Here is a 27,891-nt window from a genome sequence, read left to right on the forward strand (position 1 = left end):
TGTGAACAAAATTTGAGAGAAATAAGCCTTTTGTGTGCATAGAAAAAGTCTTAGATCTTTTATTTCAACTCATGAAAAATGGGAGCAAAAACAAAAGTATTGCGTTTATATTTTTGTTCAGTATATATAGTTATGTTTACAATGATATATTGAGGGGGACATGTTTTTCCCAGGAAGGGGCGGTCCGGACCCCCCTGTCTGCCCCATAATTTCCGCCTATGGTGGGAAGTGAGGGCATAAGTGGTCATAGTGGTGGTAGGAGCACTCGGGGCTGTGACCCCAAAGTTGGGAGAGTGGCTCCAACAGATTCCAGGAACAACATCCGAGATCTCCGTCCAGAAGAGTGCAGTCCTAGGAACAGCTAAGATTCTGCACAGAACCTTCAAACTCCCTATTAACGAGCAAGCCTCTCAGATAAATCAATCGGACGTTCCCTTTCGTTTAAACCCCTCTGGCATTAAATATCTCGGTATTGTTGTCACTCGCTCAATGGCCTCCATGTACGAAGCCAATTTACCTCCACTAGCTTCAGACATGAAAGCAGACTTTAGGCGTTGGAGTAATCTCCCATTATCGGCAGAGTCCAGTGTGTGAAAATGAATGTTCTCCCCAAATTTCTTCATATATTCCAGTGCTTACCTGTCTTCATACCAAAGTCCTTTTTTCAGAACATAGACAGAGCAATTTCATCTTTCATTTGGGCCGGTAAAAATCCCAGAATTAGTAAATCCGTGCTTCAAAGACCAAGATCTGCTGGAGGTTTAGCTTTGCCCAACTTCATGTCCTACTACTGGTCCACCAATATCCAGAAAATTCTGTTCTGGCTGCACTCCCCTAGCACTGACTGGTGTACTCTAGAATCCCGTTCCTGCCACTCTTCCTCACTCTCTGCTCTAGTTTACTCCTCCCTACCTCTATCCCCCTCTAAATATTCTTCTAATGTCCTGGTGCAATCCACCCTAAAGATCTGGCTTCAGTTTCGGCGGCATTTTAATTTTCGCTCAGCCTCCATACTAGGGCCCGTAAGCAACAACCATATGTTCACTCCCTCCCTACTAGACTCAACTTTTGGTAATTGGGGCAGGCTAGGAATCAACACTATTTGAGGATGGAGTACTCTGTAGTTTCTCTCAGCTAAGGTCTAAGTATAGTCTACCTTGCTCTGACCTTTTCCGCTACTTTCAGATTCGTCACTTTTTACAGTTTCAGCTCGCTTCTTTTCCACGTTGTCCCCTTGATTTGGTTTGGGAGGACATTCTCAAACTGTCCCACACCTCTTGAAAATGAATCTCTAACGTCTATAGTGATTCTGCTTCCAAGACTAAGATTAAATGGGAGTCAGAACTCAGAGTTGAGTTGAATGATGAATGGTGGTCCGATGCCTTACATTGGATCAACCACTCCTCCTCCTGCGCACGCTTGAGTCTGATCCAGCTCAAACTGATACATAGAGCCTATCTGTGTAATGCTTGTTTGGCAGAATTATACCATAATGTTAGCCCAGCGTGTCCTCACTGCTTCACTAGCCCTGCAACCCTTTTACATTCTGGTCTTGCTCAAAGCTTGGAAGGTTTTGGTCAGCTATTTTCAGAACTATCTCAGAGGGGTTAAATGTTCAAATTGAAGGTTGCCCTCGGCTAGCCATTTTCAGCGTGCCTAGAGTCCCACTCCCCTGCAGCGCTGCTATGTCCAACATGATCGCTTTCCTAATGCTCCTGGCCAGAAGAAAGATACTCTTATCCTGGAAATCTCCCATTCCGCCCCTACACTCTATGTGGATCAGTGACATTATGTTTTTCCTCCAGTTGGAGAAAATCAAGTTCAACGACAGGGGGTGGGGGGGTGTTTCATTAGGTTATTGTGTTATTATTCCTAAAATCCTTTGGTGGTGTGTACCTCTCCAGTATTGTTTGTGGTACTCTATTTGCTTTGCACACGCATCAATAAAACATTGAATCAAACTCCCGGGCCTACTATGGACATTGTATCAACAAATGTCAAAATGTTTGCTGGGAGGGAGTGGATCAAGACTCCTGAAATCTTTTCGTGCCCTCCTGACTGAGACTGTACTGCCCAGCCTCATCTAACAAACATTTATCAGGGTTTTATTTACCTTTTCTTACCACAAATGGTTGACTGCGTACCTTTTCTAACATCCTGATTCACATTGTTACAACCTGGCTCAGGCAAGCAACAATGAGGGACTATGCACCAGTTCCAAAATGCCCAAAATGGTGTATTATAAAGAATATAACCAAAAAAAGGGAATGGAGCCTGTAGGTCAGCAATGTCAGTGATGAGGTGGAGTGCATGGATGAGTGGAAAGTGTGATGTGTGAAAAGTCAAAGGCCAAAACCAAACAGAGAGAGACTGCAAGGAGAAGCAGCCCTTTTCAGCCTGTCAGCCACTACCTAGGTGCAACTAATAAAGGTAACCCAGCTTCCCTCCTGGAAAAGGAACAACAACAGACACAAGACTGTTTGCTATGTGTTGGAGCTATTGAACTACCATTAACGGCCATTAATGGAGGGAAGAGGATTGAGTCAGCTGATTTGGGGCTATATAGAGTAGCATGGGGCTATATCTTTATTAGTTGCAGGACTTAGTTCAGGCAATTTAATTTACATTTTAGTCATAACAAATACAGGCAAGCTTTTCTGTTGCCATATCAAGAAGGCGGTGTATGCCCATGTTTACATACGCACAATAATGCAACTATTGCCAATACTGCAAGTAAGGCAATAGTCCGATTAAGCCATTTACATGATTCCATAACTGTCTGCACTCTGCAGCCTTCAGTGCTTCCAAACAGACATTAACTTTTTCAGTTAAATCCAGAGTCAAAAGTCTGTCATGATACCATTGGTTGGAATTTTTATGTTTGCCTACGGGTATGCCATGAAATAACCACTAAACAACATACAATGTTTTGATTTTGATAAAAATCGTTAAAAATTGTTAAATAGGTGTATATTATAACGTGGAAACTAGCTAACAAGATAAAAAGTAATTTGTGTTATTTCATTGTGACTTTAAACTGCAAGTAAGGACGTAAAGAAAAGAAGGCCAGTCTGGTTTATTTTACCTCGCATGCACTGCCGAAAAAGACCGCCAAACATCACTACTGTGTAAGTAGTGTCAGTGATAGCATTTTTCCCTGGCTTTATCTTCTATTCTCTCATTTTTCTTCACCAGGCCTTTCACCAAGGAAGGAATGAGGGGGGAAAACATGTAGGGAAGCTGCAGTCCTTTCTCCTAGCTTCAAATACAAATCCAGATTAGGATTACGGTAATAGGCGCAAACTGTGTTTTCACCATGTTTCTACTTTCGCCTTTGGATTACTGTGTTGGCGTTTTCATTTTTTGCAGAAGTCGTGTATGAGGATATTTATCTCAATTATTTTATCATATACATTGTTTCTTCTCTGTCTTCAGAAAGATGTTTGTCGGGCTCCAAGAGGGACAAACAGGTTTATTGCTTTGGACAAACTGTAATAATGATTTTTACAGTAAATATAGTATATAGGACAAAATATCCAATATACTGTAATCCTATCCTATATCAAATGATGTATTCTGTTCTCAACATGGCTCAGTGGTAGATGTATGACCTTTCAATCTTTGCAAAAACTTTGTAAAATGCCATATGATGTCTTGGGATATTTATGACTTAGATAATGAACAGCATTTTTCATTTGCTTCACATGCCAGTCCATCGCTCATGTAAAAATTCAAATACGTTGCTCGTGGAATGTAAGTTTGTTATGGTCAGTTTGAGTTTTTCCAAAGCATCATTGGGCAGGTTGATGAGGGGGAGAAAAAGATATCACTCTAGTGGCACCTGAGGTAATTTGAAATCAGAAGGTGGCAGAGTGATGGAAACAAAATGTGGACTTTTACAAAGCTTTTTGCTGGATCCTGGGTCTGTTCTACTGAGTGGACCCTTCTCTTCCACAGCCTTTTTGGTAAACATCTTTGCTTTTTTCGCTTCCTTTTCCCTCAGACTAGCAGCGGGACAAGACCTCCGTGACATCTAACAGCATCTCTGCTTTCAATTACTATGTTTGGCCTCATCTACCAAGCAAAAACGTTGTATGTTTGTGCAAAAGTCACGAAGATTCGTGTTTCTGCCCTCAGCTTGGCTTTTACGTGCAACTAGCAATTTGTTACAGTAACCAGGCTTAGCATTCTTTGTAATACTGTGCCAAAAAACTGGCAAGCTTTTCATTTTTCATCAAAAAAGGTTCTGCATGTCAGTGGCATCATTGAGAAAACAGTTTTTTGCTTGCTGAGAACGTATTCCCTGTGCACCAACCTTTCTTCAAATCGAGCAATCCTTCACACGTAAATACATGCCCCAACAAATGGAAACATTCAGCAGAAATCTAGGTGTTAATGGTGTTATACTTATTCTGATTATGACTTTACACCCATAAAGATAATCAGATAAAGGCATTTACATGGCAATTTCTGGAGTTGGAGTATTGCCTTAATCGGATTACAGCTGAACTAGGCAACATTTTTATGTAAAAATACACCTGTTTTATCAGGCTAAATAAAGTGAGGCTGCAGCACAGAAGAGTGTCCCATCCGCACAATTGAGACACCGTACATTTATTCTATTTGCCTAAATTAAATTCTGGTGTCAGTATGGACACTGGTGGGAAATCTTCTCCACACTGGAAGTGACAAATCAAAACTTAAGAGTGAAATACAAACTAACATGAAAATACATTTGTGATCAGTCTCATGATATACATTTGTAAATCTTGTTTGGTGCATTTATTTATTTTTAAGACAAATCTGAGCCCATAGAAGCCCTTCCCCCCCCCAACCTCTAGTCCAAAGCGAGGTGAGAATCACTGTAACAGGAATATTGCAGTCTGTACTGTTTTTACCCCCATTGCCTCTGGACGGCTGGTGTGCTGTTTTACTTTGGCTACAGCCTTGTATGGAGAATTAGACCCAAACGAATACATCAAATACACTGCTTCATTGTGTTTGCTCTGGGCAGCTCTCTGTGCCTGGGGTTCTCTCACTCTTTCTCCATACAGATGCTTTTTTCTGGCTCTGTGATGAAGCTTTTAACGGCTATAAAAGTCAAGGGACACCTTTTCATTTAGAATTTTATTCAATTGATTTTCTTTGGCAGATACTTGTCACATTATTGGAAATATGTTTCGCTGTTTGTCCTTAAGCTGCCCTGAAATGGATCATTAATTTTCTAAGCATTCCTCAATGAATCCACTACCGGTGTGTACTGCTAATGAGCTACCAGAGGCCATTATTTAAAATGAGGAAAAGTAACTTTGTAACACTTTATTTGGATAGTCCAATGTTGATAATCAACTATCGGGTGGCAAAAAGTCAATTAAGTGTCCACTTGCTTATTTGATGCATCTCCACAGACTATGTAACCCTCAACCTGATTTAAACCTAAACCCAACCCTAACCCTAACCTCACCCTTCTAGCATCTCCTTAATTACTTCTCAGTAATGCCACAGGCAAGGATGACTGTACATCACATGACAAAAATCACTATTCACAATATGCTGTAACAGGCAGGTGGAGCAGTTTTGGCTTCCCAGTCAACTAACAAACACAGGGATAGGGTTTCAGGCTTATTCAAGTGTGAGTTTAATCCAGAAGGCTTAGGTTAACATCCAAAAGCCAGTAATTCCAGTAAGTTCAGCTGTCTTTCTCCTGCCACAGCCTGTTATACACTGAAGGCAGCATCCATCTAATAAACTCACCCAGCTCCAGTATGTGGTCTCGGGTTGGAGCGGCCTGTAATTTTTCCTGGCCCTCAGCAGTGGCCCTCAGCTGTGTGGACAGAGATCAACACTTCCTTTAAAAGCAAAGTTGCAGTCCTGCTGAGACTAAACATCAGGTTAAAGACATAAGATACAGATAAGGTCTATTTTACAATTCAACTTTCAGCTGAAGTGGAATCCCCTTGCAGAGCCAGCAACACAACTGTCAATGCAACTGTACTTAAAGCAATATTCCACTTCGTTTTAGAATGTCATTTTGCCAAACCCCACTGTTAAAACTTTGGACCCATAGTGAGTTGAAAATCACAGTAGCAGGATCTGTGTTAAATGTCAGTTTTCAGGCTATTTTCATGGCCTCATTCAAATGAATGGGAAGTTCCATGGTGGTCAAGAGCCAAATAACCTCCCATGTTAAAACTAAGTGGAATACTGCTTTAAAGTGATCATCTGCAAGACCCTAGGTGCGTTCCATTTGGCCAAAGTGCTTCTCCTCGTCCTCGTGGCCTCGCCCCCTCGCTGACTCTGCATCCTAAAACGAGCCGCCATCATTTCCTTTCGGCGCCCATGTTAACTGATTTGACCGTTCAGAAAAATTATTTAGAAAAAAGTTAGCACCTGCTGTAAATAATTAAGCTCCTCCAGCCGCAATTATCTGCAGCCGCTACTGCTGCTGTGCTGTTCCTGCACTGCTCTTCCCACAGATCACCTGTCAATCAAACAGTGTGTCCAGTACTGTGACGTCTTTTTCCTTGGATTTTCTGTCGATGCAGTTTGAGTTTCTGTAGGTGGCGCTCTTTTCTTTGTCTGTTCTGCCATGGTGGCTATCACTGCTCATGCTAACTATCCAGTTCTTCTTCTACCAGACCAAAGCTTTCATGAACTGGCTATAGGCTGAATCACTATTGTGTTATAGCAATCAGCCACAGAGAGTAGCAAAACAGACAAGGTTTCCTCAATTTTTTTCCATTTTGCTTTAGTCTAGTCTAGTCTTGTTTATTTATATAGCCCTTTATCACAAGCATGCCTCAAAGGGCTTTACATAGCATCATACACAGTACATGTCATATACATACTACATCATATATACATACTACATATACACATCATATACATTCTAAAACACATCATAAACATACTATACATAATATACTATGTCATATACATAATTTTTATAGATTATATACATTATATACCATATACTACACACAAACACACTCATGCCTATGGGCAGTTTTTAGGGTCTTCAGTCCACCTGACCTGCATGTCTTTGTGACTGATTGTTGATTAGTTAGGTCTAGCTAGGCTTGTCTTTGTCCTTTGAGACATGCTTTTGTGATGAAGGGCTATATATGAAGCACAGAGGTTCATTAAGTAAAATTTTAAATTATGTTATACCTGTCAGTTTTTGCATGCAACAGGTAATTGACCTGTCACATGCAAAAGCAACATTATTGTGGTTGTCATTCTAACCTTCATTGCAAAATTGGAAAGAAGGCAACAGCAAACATGTCTTCCCCCACATATGATGCATTATGTTACCCATACCCATTATGATAGTAGAGGGCAATGGTTCTTAATCCTGCTGCTCAGGACCCAGAGTCCTGCTGGTTTTCATTCTAGCCATCTAATCAGGAATTGTATTACACCTGGGATGCCAGGTGAGTGCAATTAACTACCTGGTAGGATAGAAAACCAGCAGTAATCTGACACCCGAGGAACAGCGCTGTGTTCGAAACCAGATACTAACCCACTACACGCTACACACTAACCACTAAGTACTGTATACTGTACATTAAAGGAATGTTCAGACTGCAGTGTGCTCACTGAACACTGCAGGACCAGACCACACTATAAAACAACACAGATGAAAATCAAAATTAGCCTGCTATTATCCAATAATACAGTACATAATTTAGAATTTTCTAAGTTATGTTTAATTCTATAAGCCTTAGTTATTTGGGCTATATTAGCCTACAATATACACACTTAAAGCTACAGTAAGCTATTTTCCGACCACTAGAGGGTGACATAAACAGCAACACATTTTTTCAACAAACTACAGCAAAGCTGGTGGACTACGGAGGCCCCCCAAGGACAAAACATGCATAAAGACTAATAGCTAAGCTAACCGTACCTACGGAGAAGTGTCGCCGGTTACCAGTCTCACTTTGCCATATTTTTTCTCCCATTGAAGGTTACATGTCCCACAATGACAAGTGAAGAGGTAGGTAGCAAGTTTACTAGTTTAACAAGTTTACTCGCTCACTTTATCAGTTACTAATTAAATATTTTTTCTTCTTTTGCACAATGCTGTTACACATTTTCCCCGACCTTTATTAATTCACTCTGGTGAACTCATTTACCACCACTACAGATAACTCCTCTGACTTACTAATATTGACTCCAGAGTCAGCTGTCAGTTTAAACAGCAAGCTCCGTTGCCTCTTGTTGCTAACAAGGAGTCCAGATGGGGTTTGTCAAAATATCTCAAAAAAAGCCATTTGTAGGCTCCACAGGAGAGTTGAGAGTAAACATAACACAATTCTGCCATTACTCACACTTTAACTAATCAGGAAATCATAGAACTACTTTTCTCAGATGCAGCACAGATTGCTGTGGGGTGAAAGTGTGTTACTGGCGGAGTGATCTAGTTTTCGACGGTCAGGTCAGATTGTAAAACCCAGCATGTTAATTGATGTGATTAATCAGTAGTTCTGTAGATGCAATCAGGAATTATTCCTTACAGTCAAACTCTGCTGTTTAGGATTACTGTCACAAAATTTATTAACGTCACTTTCCTGTCATTTCATGTCTCCAACATATTTAGAAACAAGCACAGATCCTGTACAGACCCATGGCGCCTGTGTTCAATTCTCTGCACTGAAGCACTGCGACAAGGTTAAATTACCTAAATCCACTAACGTTACTTAAATACCACAAGATGATGTCACCTACTGTTAAAGTTTGTAGGGCAGCAAAGACGAGTTACTGTCTGCTAATCCCCGTTACAGACTGGAATGTTAAATTTCACTATATTTTTCACACCGGGAGACTCTGTGGATTGAGTTCAGTGCTGCTGGTCTGCTGTCTGTGCATCTCCAAATTACAGACGTGACGTGATGCGACATCAGGTGCATTAGAGATCGATTTAGATAGATTTCTACACACTGACCAAGTTTTGATTTTGTGCCTTTGTATGGGAAACACTGCATCGCACTCACAGTAAAAAAAAAACACCCTCTAGAGGCCATCTGACAAAGCACATCATCTCACTAAGCGTTACCTGACTGACTGACTGACTGCCTGACTGCCTGACTGACTGACTGACTGCCTGACTGACCTGAATTTGCCTTTTGATGCCCTCGGCTGCGCCGTGGGAAAAATAAGGTTGTTGCATTGGCAAAAGTAATATTAAAAGGAAATAGAATATTGGCGCACAAGTAGAATATAAAACGAAGCAATAGGAGGAATGGGACAAAAAAACAAAGTAACAGTAGACTATAAATAATTGTGGGGTTATGTAAATATATACTGCCGACAATTTCAACATGTTAACTAGACTGTAAAAGTGGGTATGGGACAGAAATGGATTACTAACATTTGCGTTCTTCTCAAGAAAAACAAACTATTATAATGAATACATATGAGCAATACAAAAACACTGGAACAGCAAAACATAGCACTGCTGCCAAGGCTAGAGAGGACTGCAGGAGGAAAACTGCAGATAGTGTAAATGCATAGGTAGATAGGTTTATCACTGCCTGTCATTAAGGCACAGTTGGCATACTTTTCATTGATACAATACTGTACCATCACACTGAGGCTGTGAAAAGATTTTCTATTCATAAAGACGTCTTCATGTTCTCCAGGGCTGCAGTGATGGAATATGGGTGCAATCTAATGCATCAATGACTCTCAGGAATCCTATGAAAGAGCGTACTTAATATGCAATGGTAAATTCCATTCATTATTGATAACTATAGTGAAATAATGGAAGCTACCTGCTCTTTCATAGAAGCCCTCTTTTATAGCCAGAGTGGGCAAATGGCCTGGAAACGCTACAAACATTTATTATATCTCTGATATAAGCCTGGGATTTTCTGTTCCTTGAAGCAAGCTTAAAATTGAGTCCAACTTGTTACCACAGTAACGATAGATACATATTGTAACTCTAGTTCTATGATCACAGGCGGAGCCCTATAACGAGGCTCTATTGGCTAAGCCACTCATCTTGTCACCTCAGCGCACTGAAATTTGCATGCATGTGCTCAGAAATTTTGATCTTTAATTATAGTACCCCCATTAAGCCAATCAGTGTAATTAGTAAGGATAGCTAGATGTGTGTAGCCTGGTTCCAGATGATTCAGAGAGTCTGGTGTTGCCCTCATCAACAGCTTGTTCTTGCTGGGAGAAACTAGAAGGGCACTCGGAGAGCGCAGACCTCCACCAAGGTTTGTGCTATTATTGCTTGTTTGTGAGTCAGATCCGGATCCGCTCCAAAATTTAATGGGTTCTTCCTTGGCCCATGCTGCACCCTTCCACCAAGTTTCATGAAAATCAGGCCAGTAGTTTTTCCGTAATCCTGCTAACCGACAAACAAACAAACCGAAAACATAAACTCCTTGGCGGAGGTAACAATTGAGCCAATCAGCACCTTTGCAGGCAGGACTTAAGTTGGTGACATTTTCAACCTGTGCCAGAGCCAGACAGATCATAATAACAAAAATGGCCATGGCCTTGGATGATATAGATGCTGCTATCGAGGCTGTTTCAAATCAGTGTAATTTGTGGTAAAGTTGGTAAATACGCTGGCAAACCATGGATATAGTGGCTAACTGACTGTGCAGCATCAGTGTTGACTGAAAGTAACGTCAGTGCTAGCTGAAGTGGTAATTGCAGTAGTGTAGTAGTTGTAGTAATAGTACTAGTATTAGTTGAAGAAGTTGCAGTAAATCAGGAGTAGTTGCAGTAGTACTTTCAGTAGTTGGTCATTTATAGTGGTTGCTAGGGTGTTAATAGTTGGTTGCTAGGTGATCATTAGTGTTTGCTAGGATGCTACAAGGTAGTTGCCAGGTCATTCATAGGGGTTGCTAGGGCATTGCTAGGTGATTGCTAGGTGATTACTACTGCTTGCTAGGATGTTACTAGATAGTTGCTAGGTTATTACTACTGCTTGCTAGGGTGTTAGTAAGTGGTTGCTAGGTAATTAACAGTAGTTGCTAGGTTGCTGCTAGGTGGTTGTGTGTGGTTTGTGATTACTAGTGGTTGCTAGGTTAAGGGCTTTTTACACAAATTATGTAACAACCGCATGCAGACTCTCCATGGCACTCACTATGCCTCCTGTGAAGGGAATAGGTGACGCTCCGTGCATGGTAGCCATAGAAACGGCCGCAATGCACAGCTGTGTAGTCTACAAGATGTTGCTAAGGTTTGCATATACAGTACATAGCTGTATATGTAACTACTGCATTGTAATGTACGTAGGCCTACCTGAGACACCCACTCTTGCACCGACACTCGGATTAGAGCCCTGCATTGGGATTGGGGTCCCGCGGGACCCAACGCAAATCTCACAGGAGTGGGCGGTTTTAACGTTGCTGCGGGCGGGAGCGGGCGGTCAAAAAATAAACTGTGGGTGCCGGGATTTAACCAGAAGGATGGAGACAGAGTCAACACATGCAGTTGAAAATAAAATCAAAGCAGGTCATTACAATACCAAAGCAAAGCAAGGCAAGTCTGACATTTGGACAAATTTCTCAGTCGTCAGTTGTCACTAGAACGTAATTTTGCTACGTTATTACCGACAGGTGGGACTAGAGAACTGCATTGGGATTGTGATCTCGCAGGTCCCGACGCAAATCTCATGGGAGCGGGCAGTTTTAACTTTGCTGCGGGCGGGAGTGGTCGGTCAATAACACACACATTGTGGGAGCGGACGGTAATGGTCAGCAATTCAGCGGGAGCGGGATTAAAAAAACAGTCCCGCGCAGGGCTCTAACTGGGATGTCTCATTAATGTCCCAGAAGCTGCTTAGAAAGCAGTCTTGAAGTTTGGGAAAATCACAGACGTCAAGAATTAACTTTTCCTCCATTTTTAAACCTGGTGACAACAGAACAATCTCTCATTTCACTACTAGCTACATTGTATCCACCGATTAATCAATTGTGTGGTGAAACTCTGCGTTGCGCTGTCAAAAAGTTAAAGACTATTCAACTCTGGCTGAGCAGGCAGGCGGGCGTGTACGTCGTGATACGAGCATGAATGCAACATTTTCACAAGAGCGAGCCCGCGTCCCGTTCCGCCCGCTCCCCCGCGTCTCCCCGCGCACCTCTCATTGTAAATGAATGAGGACCAGGTGACTATTGCGTCCTGTGTAAAAAGCCCTTTACACTGCAGCTCTGTCCAGAGCCCGACATTCTCCCATCACTCCCCCTTCCTCACCATCAGATCTGGAAGTGAGAGAGATCAAAGACATGCTCCACTCCCTGTACTCTCAACTTCTGGACCCTAGAGACTGATCTTCATTCACCTCTGGATCATACAAATTGGACAGCCTACAAGAACAAGACAGTTCTTGTGGGCTGTACTTGTTCTTGTTCTCTTCTGTATAGATATATAGTATATTCCTTATATTCCTGTAAGATCTTTGGTTAACAAGTTCCTTGTTTTCCAGGATTTCATTACTAGCCTATTAATAAATGAGTTCTTTATGGCTACAAACACTGGCTGAATGAGGGTGAATTTACTCCCTTAATTGAAGCAACTCCACCAGAGTTCTTCACCATCCCTGGCTTTCGGGCTGTGGTGGAGGAGTAGCAGATATACACACACATTGTTTCAAATGCTACCCCATTTCCATTGGTAATTTTAATTCATTTGAAGTTTTGGGTTTTGTTTTTACTGACCAAGTCCCTCTGCTCTGTATTTTAGTATATAGGCCTCCTAAGTGGACTGCATAAGTGGAGTGCAACTTTTATTCAAGATTTCTCTGAACTCCTGTCAATTATTATGCATAAATATGACAGAGAATTAAATGCTGGGTGATTGCAACATTCGTGTGTCCTGCCCATAAGTTGCACATGCTACCGACTCTTTGAATCTTACTGAATCTTTTCATCTGAACCAGCCTGTTAAGGAGCCCACTCATACAAAAGGGCACACACTTGAGTTAGTATTTTCCTATGGGTTTACCTTATACAATGTTGAGTTAAAGCATATCTGTGTGTCTGACCATAATATGTCCTGGTTTGCTCATCTTTAACTCTACCATTGTGTTTTCAGAGACCTTTTAGTTGTGCGGCTACACTACTACTATATCAGAAATTCAGACAGAGATATAGAATACAGAGATATTTATTCATCTTTTCAATCACACCTCCTCAAGTATACTTGCCACTGTTGTGCCTTATAAAATAGAAGAATACGGGGTCAATGAGCATACTCAGGCTGTAAAAAGAGAATGCAGAAAGGGTGAAAAAGCAAAGCCAATAAGTTAGGAGTCTCACTTGAAATTCTAAAAGAATCAATGCAGAGGTATCAAAATGCAGTTAAGGATACGAGCAATTTTTTTTCTCTGATCTTATCTCTAAGAATTGTGATAATTATTTAATTCAGTAATTAGCCCCTCCCCCAGTTATGCTTTTGAGGCCTCCTCTGCAAAATCTGAGGAATTCCTGGCATTTTTCTCTGAAAACGTATTAGACAGCATATTTTACCCCCATTCGTGATCTGTGTATTTGCTCAGAAAACAAAGCAGTTTGGAGCAGTTTTGAATTCATCTCGCTACAACATTTAGAAAAGACTATCTTCCACATGAAGTCTTCTGCCTGTCCACTTGATATTGTGTCCATCAAATTCCTGAATGAGCTCTTTAATACTTATCCAATCTGGTTTTAGAGACTGCTAAGGTCACTAATGAACAGTAGATGCAGGGAACTGTGCAGTCTTAGTTCTCTTAGACCTTTGTGCAGCATTTGACACAAGATTCAATTCTTATCTCTAATACAATATTCTCATTCAATTAGTAATACATCTTCCTCACAGTATTTAACCTGTGGGGTTCCACAGGGCTCTTTTCCTAGCCCTATCCTATTCATCCTGTACATACTCCTTCTTGGTCATGCTATCTAGAAACATAACGTGTCTGTCCATTATTATGCAGATGCCAGTTATACCTACCTTTCAAGCCCAGAGACCCTTGTTGTCTTGACAACCAAAATGAGAGCCTTGTTGATATTAAGAGCTGGATGTTCTAGAATTTCTTACAGCTTAACGACAACAAATCTGAAATGGTCTTTTTTGGCCCCGCTGACTCATTGAATAGAGTCCAAGGTAAAGTATCAAACTTCACCTCAAATAAAACCTGTGGCTGGAAACCTAGGGGTATTTTTTGACACCCACCTCACATTTGATGAGCAGGTTATAAGAGTAGTGCAGTCCTGCTTCTTGTGACTGAGAAATATGTCCAAGAAAAAAACAGTCCTATCTTCAGCTGACTTGGAGAAGGTAATTCATTCATTCCTTAGTCACATCTGTGCCAGTGTTCCATGGCAGTTAACGACATCACCTGCTCTGAACATTCCACCATTAGTGTGTATTGGAAATGAAAAGTTAGATATCTCAAAAATTACAGGCATACATTAGCATAACTAGCTGAACATTTGAAACTTTGAACAGTGCTGATAGCATAAAGGTTGCAAGAACATGTCAAGAATAAGCAGAAGAATAAAGTAAGAGTGTATAAGTGTACTTACTGAAGCGAGCAGAGAAATAATTAATCAGTAAATGAGGGGGTATACTGTAAGTGTTCTTGCTGAAGCGAGCACACTAATCTCTATTATTATGAAGGAATTTATGCACAGTAAAGGACAAAAAATTATAGACCGTTTATGGTCAAACTACTCAAGTCGAGCTCCTCCAGTAATCTAGGGCTGGGCGATATGGACAAAATCAAATATCACAGTATTTTTGACCAAATACCTCGATATCGATATCAATATTCCGACAATATTGTAGGGATGACTACTGGTCCTTTCACAAAATATTTACACAATGAGATTTTTGATAAATAATCATCAGTAATGTGGATATAATGACTAAGTGGGTAAAGGCAAATAATATAACAGCTAGAACAGTCTGGTAAGTTCAGAAAACTACATTACTTAACTGTAATGCAGCCTTTAAAACCAGGAAAAGACAACACTTATGTCATATCATGATATTAAGCTATCCGAAATCTAAGATGATATCTAGTCTCATATCACGATATCGATATAATATCGATACATTGCCCAGCCCTACAGTCAACACCATGTTATATGTTGCATAACTTTGGAAAACTTTAAAATACCAATCATGCTAAATTGGGCAGGAAATATACAGTACTAACAGTGTGATTAGGGAACCTCTGGCAGTTTTATGTAATGAAATGATAGATGGAAGTCATGTAATGACATTGCCTGCATCACTGTAAGTGACGCCCTCACAGCTGGTGATCATTTTAAATCAACCCAGATTGATTCGCTTCCATCTTTTTAGTCACCAACTGTTGCTCCCCGCGTATTTGAATTTCTGCCTCATTCCGTCTCTCTCTCTCTCTCTCTCTCTCTCTCTCTCTCCCACACAGGCACACAGCTTTCATCCAACAAACCAGAGGAGGTGAAACAAAGTGATTAGAATCACTTTCACTGCTTATTCATCAGATTCTGCACTTTACATAATGACTTCAGGGCCACCTACACAAACTCTGGGGAGCACAGCTACCGTTTTTATTGCATTAAGAAAAGTTTGAGGCAAAGTTTCTCTCCGCCAAATATCTAATGAGCTGTGGCCTAAGGAATGCTCTTTTAAGCAAACTCTTTATGGGGCTGAGTGTGTTTACTTTTAACTTAATGTATGAGAGCTATTTGATTATTGTGTTTGCGGACTGAATTATGCAAAGATCACAAAATCGTGGTTTTGCTTGTACTCATCATATTTTGCTGCATACAAATATGCAGTGTAGTAATGTTGCATGCACACATATTTTCACAACATGATATCAACCTCTGCATGAACCAACAAACATGTAGTCTCAACTTCAGGGAGCTCTCCTGATTAAGAATTGATGTCAACTTCTATGCATGAACAACTCATTAAGAGGGCTTGCATTTTATCATCTAGTAATGGTGGGGCATTAGCACATGAGGCGGAAAAAATGTCTAAGTCTGTTCTATTCACTGGGTAGAAATAAAGGCAACAGTCTGCATATTAAGATAAAGATAAAGTTTTGAGATATTTTAAACTCAAGGCTGTGCAGTGCAATAAGCAGATATTTTCAAAATGGCATTGTTGCGTAACTGATGTCAAAGTGAAAAAGAAATCAAACACACAAAAGAAGCACACACTGTTGTGAAGGGAACAGTTGGAAAGGCAGAGGGGTAGGCAATAATATCATGTAGAAATATAATATAAAAATGTTGCAGTATACATCGTAGGCAAAACTATGGGAAGGGAATGACGGGATTAAGATGGGAAAAGGTTGCAGTGGCAGAGGAATTTTCTGTTGAAATATGGGAGTTCATGGAGGTTTTAAAGCAGGCCAACCTCGCTGGGTGGCAACAGTTCATCACTCATCTTCACAGCCAGACATAATACAACATGACCAGTTAAAAGCACCCCCATGCATGCCTCTCCTCTGCCTCGTTTCCCCTTCACCTGCCCCTCTCTGTGCTGCAGGACGTCCAGCATGCCACCTCCCCGCTGCACTGCCATCAGGAGCCCGGCTGATATGATGGGCCAAGCCAAGGGAGGCAAAAGGTACTGGGCCTCTTTTCTAGAAATGTCATTGACATACGCACCTGCTGGTTATGTCAAGGTATTGCAGGCTTGAACCCCCACAGTGACTTTAATGTGGCCTAAGTGGCCTAAAAATATTAATGGTGTTAATGAGTTTCATTTTAAAAGACACTTGATAGGTTTAGGATTGAATCCTAAGTCTTCACAACTTTATATTAAGAGGCCAATTATTGGTAGTGTGTATAAGCTTATACATTGAACCATGAGGAATGCAAGATTCATTAGCCCCAAGGTGTTTTATATTAGAAATAGGATAAGATATCCAATATATAGTCAGTTGTCGAAATAGGCAACGATAATAAACAATTGTCATTCAACCATGGCTGCACTGATTATTTATCAATAGGACAGAGACTGTTGGGCTGCATTCACAAGGCCAACTAATGCAAAGCCTGTTTACAAGCTTTCAAACTCATATTCATTTCATATATTCCCTGGGAATATATGAAATGAATGAACTTTAAATACATACACAGCTTTATTCAGTCTCATTTTGGTTATCTAAATTAGGCGTGAACACAACTTGAAAAATGATCTTAAGATCACATTAAAGATTAAATCCAAGTACATTTCTATAAATCGCTGCTGTTGCATTAAAACCTTGCATCTCCAAAATATGAGCTTTTCTGGAGCTAAGAAAAACAGCAAAGGTGTTAGCTGGACCACCATGGGTTCTTGAGTTGGTTTACTAAGCCCAAGGGTCGTAGAATTTCTATCAAACAATAGAGGACCAAGTAATCCTTCAACTGAAGTCAAAGCATAAAAATGACCAAACTTGGAGTTACAAGGTTTTCACATGACAACAGCAAAATGAGGCCCTTTACTTGATAGGGCTTGCATGTAATCAAATTCTCTACTCGCTTGAAATGTGCGGCATATGTCATTAAACGGTGCTAAAGTTAATTTGCATTCACATGTGCATGTGCAAGGCTGAAGGGTAGCAAATGCTTGAAAAGACACATATGCTGATCATAATTCCCATAATACCAGTAAGAGGTGTTAATGGTTCTCTCTCTATCTCTCTATATTTTCTCTCTCTCTCTCTCGCTCTCTCACACTCACATGCGCATCATTTTGCCCCATCAACTCCATAACCATAATGATAGTAATTAAGTACGGACTGGACATCAACGATAATTAGCATCTTCTAGAGGCAAGATACTAATGGATCTGGTTCGCACAATTTACTTCAGATTGATTGAGTGTACCTGTGTGTGTGTGTGTGTGTGTGTGTGTGTGTGTGTGTGTGTGTGTGTGTGTGTGTGTGCGTGCGCGCGCATGTATGTATGTGTGTGTGCATGCCCTAGCTTTGGCATGCCTGCATGCCTGGACTTGCAGGCCACAAGAAAATGCCAATTAACCAATACCCTGCTCTCTGATGGAAGACAATGCAGCAGAAACACACAGTGAGGAACACACAATGAACTCAGGCAATAGCACAGGCAGAGACCATAATGTGTAGGAATAGCACATTATGTACTCTGGACACAAATTATGTGAAGATTACAATGATTTGGATTCTGTGGCAACAGCATGAATTGGACATGGCATGTTCACCTAAAGGTTGACTAATGGTTAAGTAAAACAACTTTGGTTAAGGTTTGGGTTAAAGTATAAGTTCAGCGATTTTAGACCTATATATAATTTGTCTCTTACATACCTGACATACATACCAAACCTGTCCTTTAAGACAGTGATTCTCAACCTTTTTCATATCAAGGACCCCTAATTTAGTCCACATCAGAACCACGGATATAATTTTGTCCAGAACTCCATGACTATCTGTATTATAGGTAGAGAGATAACAGTGAAACTATGATCAAAACAGTCATCTTCTACATTCTCAAGGAAATGCTTTGGTCATGGTTAAATAAGAAAAACTTTAAATAAAAATTAAAACATGACTCATGGTATGAACCCGGGTCTTTGGATTGAAGGAAAATGCACTTTTGCCCTGAAAACATGTAATTCTCTCACTTTTCGTGCACACATATTTGCATTTTAACACTTGTGGTTATTTCGGGAAATTTCTGCAGATCAGATCTGTGTGCCAGACCTGAGGGACATAAATAAATGTGCGAAGGGATAGGTGCAAAGCTGTTATACTGCAGTACTGCAGGTAAATGGTTTATCACTTTATGCCAGCAGCAAGTGAAAACAACAGAGAATTTACCCATGTTTGGAAAGCTTGAGTAGCTTTGGGAACTCAATGCCCTTAAAACTGTACACATAACAATAGACTTCTGAAATACTGCCCCACCCCTTACCCTTGTCCTAAAGGACACAACAAATCAGCGCGTTCATTGAGGTTCCAGGACCACTATCACCCTGTGGGCAAGTGGGAGGAGAGCATCACCTCCATCATAAGTAAAGCCTGATGGAGGATGTACCTCTTGTGCCAGCTGACAAAGTACAACTTCTCCCAATCAATCCTGGCCTGGATTTAAGCAAACCGTCAAATCACTGTCCAGCTTGGCGCAGAATCTCCAAAGTCAAAACTACGACTCTTCGCCGATAAACGCCAACTCTCTCGTATTGTATTGTATTGTATTGTATTATTGACCTCAATTTTTATGAGGATTTCGATTGTTTTCAATCGGTTTTGGTTAGATCGAATTGGTCCAAATGGAAAATCTCACGCCTATTTTCACTCCTCAAGTGTTGTGTTTGTTTCACATGTGGAGAGGGTCACTGGCTTTTCACCTGTCCTTTATCTCCTGCAGGTCCCGCATGATGGCTGGCCCTTTGAACATGCCAGAAAAAACTATCTCTGACCCCTCGTCACCCCGACACAGAGCCGTTTCTAGCTTGTTGGGGGCCCTATGCAAAATCTTGTTCCCTATTTCAGGCACTCATGAATACACATCAAATCTGCATCGACACAAATTCCACATGCATATAAATCAGACCGAATGCTACATTTTTCACATAAAATTCAAAGCATTCTGTTTTTTTTCAAAAACAGAATGCTTTGAATAAATTATAAACGTATGAACAAGAATACACATAGAATTAATTACTATAAAATGACACTAGCATCAGGACAAAAATGCAAATGACAAATAACAATCCAATGATATATAGCCTATATTATGCAAAATAAGTTCACAAATCAGACAAGAGGTACTTGTATCTGGTGTTTGTGGGTCTGCTGAGGAAGATGATGATGGACCTGGTGTCCCCTGACAAGCAGAGAGGTCTGGCTGTGCTGAGGCTGGTCCTCAAAAGTATTTCAGAAGTGCTCCTGCAGGGACATAAAGTTTCTAGGCGAATGAACATATTTTATCATAATTATTACTCATATTGTAATACTGTTGAAATCCAAAACCTGTTCGTTGGTAAAATTACATTAGTGACTAGTAACTGGAAGAATAGCGATTAGTCATTAGAAAATAAGCACTAGTGCCTAATTTAGTGGATTTTAAGGATTAAATGCTAAAACGGCCTGCCATAGTTACTGTAGTTTAAAAATCCCCCCTTAAGTAGTTTTAAAAATACCTTTTCCATACTGTAGGACAATGTCATATAGGCCTACATATTCTGTATCTGCTCCTTCCAACGCATCATTGAAGTGAGTGAAATATTCAAACCAAAACATCATTATTTTTTTATGGCTGCGCCATTACATCAAATGGTAAGATCCAGATGTCTTGTCCATCATTTTATACATATTTCCCTGTAATTCAGCATGACATATTTGGTATATTTGGAAACCTTGGGATCTTGAGTAGGCTGTGAAACGTGTGTTTGTAATGATAATCCCGCATGAGGGTCCTTAATCCCCCCTCCCGTTAACAACCACCATGCGAGCTGTTTGGATGATTATATACATGCCGAATTTCCCAGAACACCCTATCAGTTAATAACAAAGTCTCACGTCATATTTTCATATGTGTTTTTTGCCGATAAGTAATGCAGAAACAAAATGCACACGTGGTCAGATTTGCAGTTTAATAATACCATGATACATAGATCACGATCTGTCTGAAGGCCATCAACAACGTAGTACGTTAGTACGTGAGAATGTGATGCTGACTTTGAAATTGGTTTGCTTGGAAGGCAAAGAGCTCTCGAAAGAATAGCTGCTTTTTGATCTATCAAGCATACAATAAATACATTTTATTTTCGCCATTATGTGCTTATAATGTATAATATGTATTTTTAATGTATTTTTGAACAACACATGAGGATGCTTGGTTACCAAAAGTGGCCATTTATATTCGAGGTCGCGGGGGCCCTACACAGCTGCGTAGTCCGCAGCTGTGTAGGGCTTTGTAGGGCTTTGCCCCGACAACAGACATTCAACAGGGCAGAGGTTAAGGTCAAGAACACAAAGGCTCTTCCGGGGGCCTATTTTCAGGGGGAGCAAAAAGGCAAAGGTGTAATCTCTTTCTTTCATGAATATTGTGATCTGTTAAAATTTGATGGTAACAAAAACAAAAATGAATGAATGAATAAATAAATCACACAGTCATGAATAAATTCAAGGAGCGCTCCTTATGAATGACAGGGAACAAGAGGCAGGGGCTTCAAGCTTCTTTTGGACTCTGCGGAAACAGAAAATGTCGGGGTCAATCGTGAGCGAGGCCGCGTGCCAAACGAACAATTTCTCCATTCCTATCATGACCCTCATCAAGCAGCCATCTGGACCGCACTAATTCCCCCCCCCCCCTCAGCCCTCTGTCATGTCCGGGTCTGCGTTCACACTGCAGGCCTTCATGCTCGATTCTGAATTGCTGCTCATATCTGTTTTTTTTTCTTTTTTGGACGACTGTTCATATCTATTCTAGGATGTAACTCAAATCTGATACTGATATGAAGTGACAGCGTTGTCAAAAGGCACACGTGTGTCACAGTAACGAGAGACATCACATCTGTTTCGGTTGCTGTATGTGTTTTTGAGTTTTGACTGAACTGAGGCGTCTTGTCGTGATGCAAACATTATGAGACTCATCTCAGGTGAATGACACAAGATTAACTTATTACCATGGCAACATTGACAAATTCTGATTTGAGCGTTCAAATACAAGTCACATGTAGGTTGCATACCTTTTTGTAGCACATATCTATGTGGTCCAGATGGGAATTGAAAAAAATGTGACTCCATTTTTTTATTTTATTTTTTTTTGCTGTTCATACTGATTAGAAAACATCAGGTCTGTGTCACATGTGAGGGGAAAAGCTAGTCAGTTAGATGCATACTACAATAATTGCACACTATATCCACATACTGCCACCTTCATTGTTAAACCTCTCTGTCTAAAGTTTGCATCTTTAATAAAAATGCAGAACTGTATATTCACACCTCCATGTGTTACATTTTACACCTATATGTACACTTTCACTATGTGTTAGATCACATGTTTGCACTGCACCAATTCAATCTGTACAACCATAGAAAGATATAACATGGTAATGTTTACGTATTTGATATTGATTTTATCGTTTTATTTATCTTATTTTAGTCTTAGTGCTATTATGCTTATAGTGCTATAGTGCTAGTATGTTCTAACACCAATCTACTGAGATATACTAACAAGCAGATGATTGTGTTTACATGCACATGTATATTCCAGTATTATTTAGTATAGTCAAGTAGCCTATATGAATTCTGAGTTGCTACATTTAAACACAATAGCCTATTTACAATAACACTACTAAGTGTATGCTTAACTATGAGAAACCTGATAATTGATAATATTCTGAATATCCAGTATGCCAGGATTTTTGTGATCAGGATATAAAAATGCATATAAACAGGAATAACATCTTATAATGCCGGGATATGAATTATTAGCTGGGATACTCTGCATGAAAAATGCATTTAATGTATTACAAAGCATTTCTGATTGTAATTCTGGGCTGAATACCTCATGCCATAATTACTGTTCAACAAAGTTACATTTCAGCAGAAGATGATTTAATATGTTTCAGTGGCAGTTGTTCTCTTTGCTTAACACACAGTAGCAGTTGGTAAATGAAGTGGCATGCAGGGTGCAGCGTGTCATGTGTAATATATTGTACTGGGTGCCTGTGTTGGGTGCACCGTGAGGCTTGTCGTGGGTCGGGCTGATAGAGCCTTGTGGCGGCAGATGGTTTCTTCCCCCTTCCTTTTCATCGGCGTGTGGGACTAATTGTTTTTGCACTTGGGTGTTTTAAAATGGCATCTGATTAAAGCTTGCCACCATTAAAGCGCCGAAGATTGCGGAGCTATTCATCAAGTTGAAGTTGGGCCTCATTGCATTGTTTATCATTTTCAACAGGTTCATTTGATTTGGAATAAAAAACGGGCTTTTACTGGGGGGCTGGAAATAGGCTCTGCAATATCGTCGAAGGCAAGTAATTATACCCTCGGTCTTAATTCCATGTTCACTCCAGTGTCAGAAAAGCGTATAAACTCACTTATAGGGGCAGAGGAGGGGAAGGAGATGGCGCTTGTTTATGGATGGTGAAAGAAAGTGAGATGGAGAGAGGAAAGGCAGAAAGAGAGAAAGAGAGAGAGTGAGGAGCAGCGACTGCAGCTCGCATGACAAGATAACCAATGTTGTCTCTGGACCATTAATTTATCAATACTTTGCAATTGCTGAGAGCAAGTAGATGAAATGTCAAATAATACATCCTTTATAACTGTTTGGTGAAAATGCAAATCAATTGGGTTTTCCTATGCTGTCAGCCAGACCTTGTGCTGTGGCCTGCCAGGGGGAAGGTAACTAAATACAGTTACTCTCATTACTGTACACAGACGATTTTCCAATGACAATAACTGATTATTCATTGACAATTATTTGGAGTTGACAAGTGTTGATTGGAGGCCATTTGTTCACTCATAGAGCTGATACTGATAGAAACACTGGAATACTGAGATAGTGTTGATTTTTAATACTCAACGATTTTGCTGTGAATTGAGGTTTTTTTTGTCCACTAGCATTTTTTGAAATCACTAATTTTATCTTTTACTTGAGTATGTTTTGACTCAAGTGTTATACTTCACTGCAATTTAAATTGCATTGGCCACTTGTGGTGAACGGTCAGAGAAATCTGGCTTTATTTTGTTTATGCATGTATTTCATTTATTTATTAGTTTTTGGGGGGTTTTTTTGGCAATTAAAATAATGAAGTTTGAACGCTTGTCTTATAGTTTTCCTCATGTCCTTGTAGAATTGCATGGGAAAAATCATTATGTAACAATGTTCTGTTTTGTACAAAGGTAACTCAGTAACTTTTACTCCAAGTACATTTTAAATGACCTGCTTTTTACATTGATTTCAACACCAACAATTTTACTTCTACTTAAGTGAAATTGCAGTAACAGTACTTCTGCCTGAGCAGGATATTTCAGCCCTGTTTCCAGCCCTGGTGGCCGGAATACCTTTATGAAAACGACCCTTTCCCAGCTGGAAATGTGACAGAGTGACAAAGTGACATCTGTCCCCTCTGGAGGGAGACCCATCAGTTTTGCTCAGGTATTTTTAGCCATTGAGATGAACCCCGGGCTCCACCGGAGGACTGAAAACAAGCTGGTCCCGGCATGGAGAGGAACATCTGTCCAACTCTACCAAAAGCAATCCCCTCCATTCTACCCACTCACGGAGAAACGAATTGAGTGCATGAATAGACTCCTAAATATGAGCATGGAAAATAACACAAACAAAGGGTAGGAGGGTATATGTGAAATATGCATGGAATAATGCACTGTTCCTCCTCTCGCTGTGTGTTGATGGGATTTCCAACAGTTGCTCTTCATTTTCACACACTGTATTTTCATCTGTTTCCTATAATGTCAAACTCATTTGTTGGATGCCGTCTCCTTTCAAACATAGCAGCAACAATTGAACATGCCACGGCAATGTATCAATTTAGATACAGTAGTTCAATGAGATGCAGTGATGGATATCTCACCTCTTGATCTGATATTGATTTTCCGTGTGTGTGTGTGTGCTTGTGTGGGTGCATGGCCTCATAGGCTTGTGCCGCCTTGACACCTCGCCAATTCTATCATGTACAAAATTCCAATGCACCTGCAATGTCTATTTGTTTTTTATTGGATTTGCCATTAAGATCAGAAACATGTTGGACAGGTGATACATCAGGTTATATACCAAATGCAAAGCAGTATCCCATACATTTCCATAATGTGGACAAAGAATGTGCATTTCCAGGTAAAACTTTGGCAAAACATGCTTGACTTCAGAAAGTTTGATTCATGTACTATTTTTTGAGGCTGGTGCTTTTCAATGGAAGCGTGAATTACCATCCAGCTTTATAGTGAGGCAGGGGTAGCATTTGCTCAGGTAGAACTTGAATATTCACTGTGGTCAATTAATAATAGAACAGTTTTGGGGGTTTTTTTCCACAAAAAAAATTGTTGTTCGGGTTTAGGTCCAGGCTGAGTGAAAATGTAGAAAATAGTCCTAGTGCTGTCTAATTCCCAAGCCTGAGTTCTTATTCTTAGTCAAGGGGGAGCAGGACCTGCATGATAATTCCAGCACTCACATGGGAAGGTTAGCAACAGCTTGTCAATCAGACAGCTGACTGCTCCTTTCCAGCGCTTTGTTCTTTCAGCTAATGTAAAAGGCACCTTCCGGGTTCATCTCTCACAAGTCCTTGAGAGTGCATGGAGGAGTCTGATGCTGCCGGTGCGAAGGGAATGGAAAACATAAATCCCGCCTATACCGGCACAATTGAGACGAAAGAAAGGGATGATGTCATTCCTCTCATGATCTTATCGAGTGCAAGGGGAGCTAATAACAGGGGAAGACACGAGGTGGAGATAACTGCGAAATTACAGTTGCCACACGCGATCATTTATATCAGTCACAGGATAATGAGGGAAATTTCCATTCACTCACATCGCTGTCATCTGCAGATTGATCAAGAATTTATAAATGCAAATTCAGGGTGCGAGCTCAGATTACAATGTGCATTAATTAACAACATAGATTGCTAAAACATGGGCGACATATATAGGTTTTTGTCGGGCACAGCATGCTGTCCAACCACTCCAACCAAGTTTTCTCCATTTGCACTCTTAACACTTTTGCTGAAAAGAAATGAAACATTCTGCACCATTGATTTTAATGAGCTTAGCCTTGGATATTCTCTGTCTCACAGCAAAAAAAAACAAAACTTAGGAACAAAAATGTCTTCACTTTCACACTCTTTTCTCCAAAAAGGCCCAGACAACATATTGATTAGTCATCCTTTGAAATAGCGCAAGGAAAAAAACAGAAGTGTCACAAAGCACTGATTTTTCTATTTTTTTATTTTGTCAAAGCGACAAAGAAGCCAAAAGGACTGACAGCGTATCGGGGGCTGCGGGAAACTCAATTAGGCTACATTTTGGTTCAGTGTTTTGCACAAAGGAACGGCTAGATTTATCCAACTCCGCTGCCACTGCACTGTACATCCTGCAGAGCTCTACCTGAACAGCCCGGCCCTTTCCTTCCACCAGACCTCCACTTCCCACTGCAGGCACACAACAACAGTGACTAATGCGCAGATACAGAGAGAAAAGTGTTGTAACTCTCAATCATTTATGGCCTTGTTTCAAAGACTTTGACACAGTAACAGGCTGCAGATCCCAAGGTTTAAATCATTGATTTTGGAAGGAATAATATAGACCTGAATGGTAAATAAATAGACTCCATAAAACTTTGTGCGATTTGACATCAAGGAGATAAATGTCAGGATAGAGAATAATACCTCAGCTGCTTTTTTTTATATTCAAACTGTATGGGAAAACCAAAAGAATTGGGCGACTGCTTAAGGGCAAAGGCGGTTTGCTGTGAATCCGGCACTCATTGTTCCTAATAATCGATCCTCATCTGATTAACAGGTTAAGGTTACGCTTATTAGGTTTTATTGATGTTGTCTGGCTGTGTCTGACTAGTAGCTGGCTCTTTATTAACATCAATACGACACCCACATGCTCTCACCTGTTTACACTACAGCAAAACTTCAGGCGCATATTTTCTGGAGAGGATACTGGCAACACTTTTAGAGTCAGTTATGGTAAAAGTTTGTTTAGAAACGCAAGCATCACTTCATGTTGGAACGCAGCCGAAACATGATCCGGCACATATCAGACACGCGTGTCAAAGAGAACACAAGTACCGGAGGCCCTTTCACTCAAATATCACCCTCGACCACAGCAACGTCTTAGGGGCCGGAGGTGACAGATTATCAATAACCCTATTATATGGCCTGTCAGGAGATATGACAGAGAGCTCTGCCACCAAGTCAGACCACAACAACCTGAAAACACATCTTGTTATTCGTCTTCACCATTACAGTGGCCGACGCCGATGCTTTATGGTGTTGCGTGTTAATACTTCAGGCTTTAGCAGCCTCCAGATGGCTTTAGTTCACATAGTTGCCTGTGGACAAGCTGCTGTATTAATTGTGTTTTTTCTCGCCATCGCGCGATGAAAAAAAAATGATGAGGTCATGTGTGAAATGGTGCCTTCGGAGGATGTGGAAGTGCCATCGCTACATGTGAAGGACTCGAAATAGTGTTTTAATTCCCTGCCCATAGGCAGCCCCTGTAACCCTGTGGAGCAAACAACAGCAAATCTGAAAAAAAAAGAAAATAACATCACCTATTCGCACCAAAACACAATTAATTTAGGGTTGGTGTTTTGCCTTTAAATGGTGTTATTCAGAGGTACAGCATGCCCAGAGCTACACACTGTCAAAACAATACCTTCTCCTGGACAATGCTATTAGACTCCATGCATCCAGATAGCAACAGTGCCATCTGCTGCCTGGACACCGTAGCCTAGCAGGAGCCCATCAGATCAGCCCCCTTTTCCAGTCTCACACAAACCAAACCCTGAATAAGATATGAAGAAATGATTTAATTGAGCGGTTATGATGAGAGTGGTTAAATGAATGGTAATTACTTAGATTAGCCTTGTTGATTACTGTGACATCCCTTTCCCTTTCCCTTTCCCCCTCCTGGTCTGGTTTGATATTCCGGGCTCATCGGCTCCCATGGCGTTCGGCAGCAGCTCCAGCTCACCGCGGCTGAGTAATGAACCTCGGCGCCAATAATGTTTCCTCAGCTTCATCACCCATGTTGCTGCAGGGGCTTCTGAAAGCATCTTTACGGAGCAAAATTTGCTTCCTGGCTCAACATCCACACGCTATCATTCTCCTCGACGCTGTTTTATTTTTATTTTTTTCCTCTGGAAGCTGTGACTTTTTGATGGAAGTATAAAGTCAGTGGCTTGGGAAAGGTCTGCATGGGTTCCCTATGGCAAAGCCCCTGCACCCAGGATC

At 40.7% G+C, this 27,891-nt stretch overlaps 1 protein-coding gene across 1 annotated transcript in view; it reads left to right on the forward strand.

Annotated features, from left to right (window-relative positions):
* Positions 1 to 27,891, forward strand: part of LOC139645989 (phospholipase A2 inhibitor beta-like) — a 32,496-nt gene that overhangs the window by 741 nt on the left and 3,864 nt on the right. The gene's annotated exons all lie outside the window — the stretch shown is intronic.

The sequence above is a fragment of the Centroberyx affinis genome, unplaced genomic scaffold (genome assembly GCF_046629955.1).
Source record: "Centroberyx affinis isolate AG114_WGS23_722 - 3 ecotype Tasmania unplaced genomic scaffold, CSIRO-AGI_Caff_v1 ptg000079l_1, whole genome shotgun sequence".
Classification (NCBI taxonomy): domain Eukaryota; kingdom Metazoa; phylum Chordata; class Actinopteri; order Beryciformes; family Berycidae; genus Centroberyx; species Centroberyx affinis.